The following is a 7,383-nucleotide window of genomic DNA, read 5'->3' as shown; positions in this document are numbered from 1 at the left end:
GTTAACAGGATGTGACGTCACATGTCTTCTTCGTGAGTTATTTGGGGTTATTATTTTGTATTCCACACTACACAAACCCACAAAGAAGACACTAGACCCCAGAAACGGTGGCGAATCACTTTAGCAACAATAAATATTGGGTTAAAGTTGAAGGAAAGTTGCAGTGTTTTGGACAAAGTTGCAAAAAGTTGCGATTTTGTGGGGTTCGCTTGATTTTGCATTAATAGTTGCAATCGCAACATCGCGAAATCCTGGAGGGTCTGTATAGTGAATAAAATGTGCCGTTGTATATCTGTCTTTAGTTTTCTGTGTTTGAGTCATGCCTGGTCTCTCTGCTCCAAGCTGCTAACTGATATATCAATCATATCTTCCAATTTTAGTATCATAATTTGATTTTTAAACAGAAAATCTCTACTGTCGAACACAGCAGGTTTTGTGCCCTGCCTGCCCTTATGGACCAGCCGCTCCGGTTTCCAAATCAGAATTTCTGGTTTGGGACATCAGGAGCTGTCTCTCAGAGGGGGTTAGTGTCACAATCTGTTTTTCAGTGTTTGTTTATTCTGTTTTGGGGGTTATTTTTGTGCTCATGTTTATTTTCTTTTATGTTCATATTCTGTATTTTTTAATGCTAAGATTTATTAAAATATCTGTAAAATTAACTTAGTTATAGCCATAAGCCATTTTTGTATTTATTGTCATTTAACTGTGGCATCTATTTTGAATGGGGGTTGACTTTAAACACAATCCGTCATTCATGTACATCCAATTACTTTCTGTTCTATAATCCATGATATTTTGGTAAAAGACGCGCACGGGCAAAAACGTTCGCCTTCCTCTTTTGGCGGCGGGCGATAAATGCAGAGGCTACAACGCATGCTCAGACACTAAGATTAGATCTCCCTCTCTTCCAGTTTTTCTCTCTCTCTCTGATCAGAATATGTGTGAGGGATGGAAGCGGACAGCAGGCTCCTATAAAACACACATTTCTCCCCGCGGAAGGAAGTGAACTGTGAGCAGGTGCCCTTGGGGGACCATCAGGACTGCCGCAAAAACAGAAGAAGAAGAAGGAAAAGAGCGGAGAAGAACAAATGGCAGACACTTGGTGATGAGGCGTTTGAGGTGTTAGGTAAATGACATTACTCGCTGGTGAAGTTCAGACCTGGATCGAGCGGAGCAGGTGAGTGGATTCAGGGAAACAACTCACGATCAAAGCACATCTTGTGATACAGGTAACAAGAGCTCGTTCACATTCAGCTGTCCGCGAGCACACCAAGGCAAGAGGAGCGGGCGCACGCTTCTTCCCCATTCAAAAATCTGCACGAGCTGTTACAACAAACAAATAATTAACGCATTTTTTTTTACCATAGTTAATGCGTCAATTACAACAAACAAACAAAAAAGCAATATATGAGGAGCGTCAATCCATCGTTTGTTTTTGGAGATGCTCGCGGCGACGCATACTGTCGGAAAAAAAAACCTAATCACATCAGGAATAGGGTTTTACGATGTCTGTGTGTCTCTATCTGAATGCAGTTTTTGTTTCATTTTCCATAGCTTGTGTTCATGTAGCCTATGTGGGTATTTCAACCCTCTGGCGCCTCACAGAGAAAACCATAACCTTGAGGAGAACGTCTCACATCACCTTAAAGCAAATTATTTTTAGGTTTAACTAGTTAAACGTCAGGCTCTGACAGCAGCCCAATACTTCCCTATATGTTAGGTTATTACCCATCATGGCTGCTCCATTAATGTCATGTCATGTTTCTTTATGTAAAACCTTTAGAGGACAGCTGTCAAATGAAATATAGTAGTAGAAGAACAATGCACTCTCCAGTAAATTAGTTCCATCTGTAAATTCAAGCTTCATCTGCTGCTTTGATCACATCGTGAAGGTGTGCTGTTATCTCCCTGCTGCTCACTTAGTTGTGTAAGGTGTAAAATCAGGTTTTAAAAGGATGGCAGCAGTAGAACCAGCATCACTGCAGAAGCAGAGTGCATCATCAGTTAACTGGCTGTGGTGAGAACATCCTGATCGCTTTTTGTTCTTTATCACCCGCTGCCTAGAAGCAAAAGCCATGCAATAAGATTTTCTGTTTGTTTGTTTGCCCATGTCTGCATTTGTGTGTGTGCCAAATGCACACACACAATGTCTGTTAGCAAAATATTTCATGAATCAGTGGGTGGATCTTAATGAAACTCTCAGAACGTAATTTTTGTATGTACCTCTACAACTGATTAACTTTCGAACCCAACCTATTTCAAGATGGCTACCACAGCTAATTAAACTTAGGAAACACAAAAATGGCTATAATGCAGTTAGTTTTACAGACACTGAGCTAAAATTCGGTGTTGTAGTGGCAGAGCATCATCTTCATCACATACTCCAAGTGTGACTGATCACATTCGATTTTGCGGCATTACATGATTGCACGGTGTTTTCAAGATCTTAGTCTAAAACTCTGGCATGAAAAGAATGTTAAGTCTTTAATTTTTAAGAAGCTGTTCAGATAAACATCAGTAAGAATAAGATGTCAAAGACATTGGCAACTTCTCGACTGTGGCATTTTCCTTCAATAACTATTCTAAACCAGTCAACATTGAACACAATCCATTTTTATGTCCACCAATCCAGTACAACTCATAAAATGAAGTAGAATACAATTGGTGAGAGACGAGAGCCAACAAGTCCGTCAAAACTGCCTGTACAATGAAACATACAACAAACATGCGAATATTAATTATAATTACATTTTTCAAAATGTATTTCATGAACAGGTGTAACATATCATGTTTTTTAATTGTTTGTTTTTTAATTATGTAAAGCACCTTGAAATGCCTTGCTGCTGAAATGTGCTATACAAATAAAATTTGATTGATTGATTGATTGATTGATTGATCATGCAAAATTTAAATGTGTTCATGCTATTATTTGCGCTAGTATGTGAAAATGCTTATTTTCACAGAGAACCAAAAATACATAGATACACAATTTAGAAGCTTACTTTGAGAAACAAAATTACCACCTCACTGATAGTTGGAGAAAAAAAACTAACTGATCAAAAGGCTAGTCAAAAGCTAAAAGTAGCATAAGAAAACAAAAATAAAGCAAATATGCTAAAGTAGGTGTCAAAGAGGACCATGTTTTTAAAAGAATTGACGAGTTCTCAATGTATTTCTATGGGGGAAATATTAAGTTAAATATTTTGGAAAGTATAACTTTTGAAAACCAAAAGCCAAAGTGTGCTTCTCCTGAATTAGCTTAACTTTTTGATTTATGAATGGCTAAAATAGCACAATGTATGACTGCAAAAATGTGCAATTTGTGTTTCAAATTAGCATTTACACTATAAACCAATAAAGATTAGAAACAATGGTCATATGTCAGGTTGTTTTTGTTTGTTCTTAGTATTTCTTATTGGATTATGTACACAGTTAAAATGGCTTAAAATTTTAATGACAAGAAATACACAGCTGCTACCAGCTCAGTATCTGTAAAGGTAACTGAGTTATAGCCATTTTTATATTGGCTAATGTGTAAGCTGTAGTGGTCATCTTGAATTTTATCAACTCCAAAAGTTATTCAGTTGTAGATGTACATGAAGTGACATGTACATATTTCATATCTTTAATATGAAATATTTTGCTAACAGACAGAGTTACCACACCAACATTTTGGTCACAATTTGTAAAGTTGACTCACCCTTTTTTATCTAGAATTAGATTGACTCGAAAAATGAATCAGTAGTAAATGTTTATCCAATGAATATTTCCTGATTTCTTTCTTTAAAATTCATCCAGTGAGATATTTTGGAACAATACTGTAACACAAATACATGCTAACACAACACTATCGTCTGCCTTCACCTTTCAACGATGGGGAAAAAAGTACAATGTGAATTAGCACAATTTTAAATTATTTGCAATGATAATGTGGTCAACAATCACATTGATTGCAGGCATTGTACTTTTCCTTTTGATCATTTAACACTATTTCATTTGTCAAAACAACTTTGTATTTTCAGCACTTCCAGAGACTTTTGTCTAGTCAATCTCTTCATCAAAATGCAAAAATGTATTCACCTAAATAGTACTTAATTAAAAACAAAAACGTAATAAAAGTTTAAGTAAAGAAAGGTATCAGTTGTTACTAAAAAAAATAGTTAAATCTCAAACAAACTGTCCTAATTTTTTATGTCTGCCCGAATAATTTAACTTGATGCAAATATATATACTTTATTATTTCAAAGCAGAGTACTTAATAATTTTCTAAAAATAAAAATATGGTCTCACATGGGCCTCCATAGTTAAATTTCATCAAAAGCTGTATACACTATATGATGTGCCCTCTTCATTCGAGTTGGCTCTTTTCCCTTGTCCTGAAATGTAAAAATACCGATAAATCTCAACAGTTTATTTTAATTCTTTAATTTTAGAATGCAACAAACTATTTTTATATGAAACATTCACAACTCCAATTCCAACAAAGTGTGTAAAAAATGTAAATAAAAACAGAATGCAAATATTTGTAAATCTTATAAACCCATATTTTATTCACAGTGGAACACAGTAAGCATAGCAAATGTTTAAACTAATAAATTATACAGTTTCTAGGAAAACACAAGTAATTTTGACTTTTATGAAGCAACCTATATGTAAAAAGCTGGTCCAGAGGCAACAAAAACCTGTATAAGTAAGTGTTACAAAAAAGAAACTGCTGGAGGAGCATTTTGCAATTAATTAGGTTAAATGGCCACAGGTCAATAGGAGGACTGGGTTTAAAAAGAGCACTTTAGAGAAGATGAGTAACTCAGAAGAAAAAATGAGCAGAGATTCACAACACTGTGAAAAACTTTGTTTAAATATAGTAAAACAATTTCAGAATAATGTTCCTTAACAGAAAATTGTGAAAACTTTGAAGGTCCCATCATCTACAGTTATCTAAAGATTTCAAGAATCTGGAGAAATCTTTGTGCGCCGCAAAGGACCAGGCTGTAACAGTTCCCTTGTTCCATGCCACAGTAATTTTCCACAGCCTCCTAGTTCCTGCCACGCCTCTCGTCACAGCCTCTCTGTTCCTGCCACGCCTCCTGGACTCATGCCACTTTAATCAACCTGATCATGCTCACCTGTTTCTGGCCCTACTTAAACTCATGCTGCACTTCACTCAGTGCCAGATTATTGAATGGTTCGCCAAGTAGATGTCCAGCATTACTCCACAGTTCATGCCTGATTTCTCGTTCCTGATCTCTTGCCTGCTACTGCTACTGATGCTGATCCCTGGCTCTCGACCTCATTTCTGCTCACTGGACAACGCTTACTGGTTTGTATCGATTTGGATTTGGATTCTGCTCTCTGTTCTCCCGGCTTTGACCCTTCACCTGTTACCGGACTCTATTAGCCTGCTCCCCGTATCCAAAGACCTCCCCTTTCTCTGCCCAACATCCCTGGTGGTCTTACCTGCCTGGAAGCCTCTCCAGCTGCACCAAGAGCAACGCTGTTCCCCAGCCACGCCTCTTCCCTCCAGCTACGTCGCATCATCAGGTTTCGCCCTTGCACGAACCTAGGCTTCCTTCGCCGGAGGTTTTCAAAGGTGAATCTAATCAATGTCGACCTTTTCTCACACAGTGTGAAATCCACTTCCAGCTTCAGCCTTCCTCCTTTCCTACCGAACGATCTAAGGTGGCCTCCGTCATCTCTCTGCTGTCCGGTAAGGCTAAGCAATGGGGAACCGTGGAATGGCAACGCGACTCACTTGTCTGCTACGCTTATAAAGATTTTGCTTCAGAACTAAGAGTATTTGACCCGATTCCTCCTGAGCGAGAAGCTGCTCGCAAATCGTTTTCTCTGAAACAAGGAAATAGGTGTTACTGAATACATAATTGATTTTCACACATTGACAGCTGATAGCTGGTGAAACGACCCGGCACTCACTGATGTGTTTTTTCAAGGATTAACTGACGAGATCAAGGATGAACTTTCTGCCAGGGACCAACCAGGAAGCCTCAGAGGACTGGAGGAGTTGGCTACACGAGTCGACAATCGTCTGACTGAACGCAAGCTGGAAAAGCAAGGTAACACAACAACCAAGACTCGGTTTTGGAGTGCTAAGCATAATGTTTCCCGGAGCCCAGAGAAATCAAACTCTACAACACCTGAAGAGCCCATGCAGATCGGCAGGCCCAAGCTTACCCCTGAGGAACGAAACCGCTGGCGGGCAGGTAATTTGTGCTTTTACGGTGGAGCCAAGAATCATATGGTCAGGGATTGTCCTTTTAAAAGGCCAGGCTCAGTAGGATCCAAGAGAGTCTTACTGAGTCCAGTTAACAAAACCAAATTCTCCTCTATGCTCACACTGCCTGCCGAACTGACCGTTACCAATAGCAAACTTAAGACCCGGGTTTTCATTGACTCGGGAGCTGACACCGAATTTATTGATCAAACCTTCGCTGAATCCATAAGAGTCAAAACGTTTCCTTCAAAGAATGACCACAAAAACACTGCTCTAAACGGTCATGTGTTAAACCAAGAAAATTTAGAGACTTGAGTTAATTTGTCTCTCTGTAAGGGGTAACCACCACGAAACTCTAAAATTTCTGGTCATCCAGTCACCTGATTTACCTCTAATTCTCGGGGCCACATGGCTTAGTAAACATAACCCCTGAATTGATTGTGTCAAGCAGGAGATTACTAGTTGGGCTGACCACTGCTCTTCCACATGCCTACTTGACGCCATGGTAACGTCCTCAGCTCCGGAAGTCCTCTATGACATCTATCCTGACCTCTCTAAAGTCCCTGAGGAGTATCACGAATTTAAGGAGGTATTTAATAAAGCTAAGGCCACCTCTTTACCCCCTCACAGACCATATGACTGCCCTATTGACCTTCTCCCTGGTTCTGTTCCTCCCAGAGGGAGATTGTTCTCTTCATCACGCCCCGAGAACCAGGCTATGACCAAGTATATTGAGGAGAGTTTGCAGGCTGGCAGGTGTTTTTTTTTTTTTTTTTTGTGGGCAAGAAAAATGGTACTCTACGGCCTTGCATTGACTACAGAGGCTTAAACAATATCACAATCAAACACTAGAGAAGTTGCATTTCCTGCGAAAATGCAGTGTGAATGCTTTTTTTGCTGAATGATTTTGCTGAAAGCGGCTGAAGATATGCTGAACATTTGAAGTTTAATGAAGATGCAAAAACTGGAACAGAAGCTGATTTGTAGAAGATTAGCATAAGGTACAAGAACAAAAGCTGAAAGAAGCAGAAATTAGTTTAAAAAGCTGAAATTGGTTGAAAGAAGCTGAAAATGAGAAGAACAAAGCCGAAATTAGCTGAAAGAAGCAGAAACAACAAAAAGGAAAAAGCTGAAATGATCCTGAAAAAAAAATT

General features: G+C 38.8%; 1 protein-coding gene across 4 annotated transcripts in view; it reads left to right on the top strand.

Moving 5' to 3' along the window:
* The first annotated feature begins 877 nt into the window (after nt 1-877).
* The window catches only part of slc35g2a (solute carrier family 35 member G2a), a 14,908-nt gene continuing 8,402 nt past the window's right edge, over nt 878-7,383 (top strand). For 2 of the 4 annotated variants that reach the window (XM_017436429.3, XM_037977699.1), the window contains exon 1: nt 878-1,177. The gene's annotated coding sequence lies outside the window, so the exon portion shown is untranslated. Of the gene's footprint in view, nt 1,178-5,625; nt 5,708-5,948; nt 6,072-7,383 lie in introns of all 4 variants that reach the window. The other 2 variants (XM_037977697.1, XM_037977698.1) reach the window with 2 other exon arrangements.

This window comes from Kryptolebias marmoratus, linkage group LG10 (assembly GCF_001649575.2).
Source record: "Kryptolebias marmoratus isolate JLee-2015 linkage group LG10, ASM164957v2, whole genome shotgun sequence".
Taxonomy (NCBI): Eukaryota; Metazoa; Chordata; class Actinopteri; order Cyprinodontiformes; family Rivulidae; genus Kryptolebias; species Kryptolebias marmoratus.
Note: the sequence above shows the minus strand (reverse complement) of the source record. Positions and strands in the feature narration are given on the sequence as shown.